The sequence below is a fragment of the Astatotilapia calliptera genome, chromosome 12, assembly GCF_900246225.1.
Source record: "Astatotilapia calliptera chromosome 12, fAstCal1.2, whole genome shotgun sequence".
Taxonomy (NCBI): Eukaryota; Metazoa; Chordata; class Actinopteri; order Cichliformes; family Cichlidae; genus Astatotilapia; species Astatotilapia calliptera.
In genome coordinates, this window is record NC_039313.1 from 26,187,322 (window position 1) to 26,188,294 (window position 973).

The following is a 973-nucleotide window of genomic DNA, read 5'->3' on the forward strand; positions in this document are numbered from 1 at the left end:
ATTATAGGGAATTTTTCCCTGGTATAGCATCAAAACTGCAGTATATTATTTTGGTTTAATATATATTTTGAATTTATAACGAAATTATCTGTATGATAAAAAGAAAAAGACGAAAGATTAAACAGCTCAAAGTCAGAATTCCATTATCATCTTTAATATTCCCACTCCTGAGGACCTTCTATGACTCTGTTGTGGCTTCTGCTATCTTTTATGGTGTGGTCTGCTGGGGCGGCAGCATCTCTGCTGGGGACAGGAAGAGACTGAACAGGGTGATCCGAAGGGCCAGCTCTGTTCTAGGATGCCCTCTGGACCCAGTGGAGGTGGTGAGTGACAGGAGAACGGCGGCTAAGCTGTCATCCCTGATGGACAACATCTCCCACCCCATGCAGCAGACTGTGACAGCACTGAGCAGCTCCTTCAGTGGGAGACTGCGGCACCCACGGTGTGGGACGGAGAGATTTCGCAGGTCTTTCCTCCCCACTGCTGTCAGACTCCATAATAAAGACTTTAACTGATCAAGCACACACATCCATACATATGCAATAATACTAAGTGCAATAATCCTTTCTGTCATCGTTGTATTTTTACTCAGTTGTATATAGTATTTGTATTTGTATTCTATTTTTATCTTATTGTATATTTATTTTATTCTACTGTATATAGTATTTTATTTTATTCTATTCTGTACAGTTGTGTACTGTATTTATTCTTATTGTATTCTAATTTTTGCCTCATAACTTTTGCACTGTCCACTTCCTGCTGTGACAAAACAAATTTCCCACGTGTGGGACTAATAAAGGTTATCTTATCTTATCTTATTCAGTACCTTTGTAGGAGTTATATTTAAACACCAAGCTGTCAGTGCTTGCTTGTAAAAATCGAGCAACCTTATAATGATTTTATCAACCGCATTTTCATCTAGAGTCACAATCGCTCATGCAACCCACCATTTTAGATTACGTCATATTTTTGC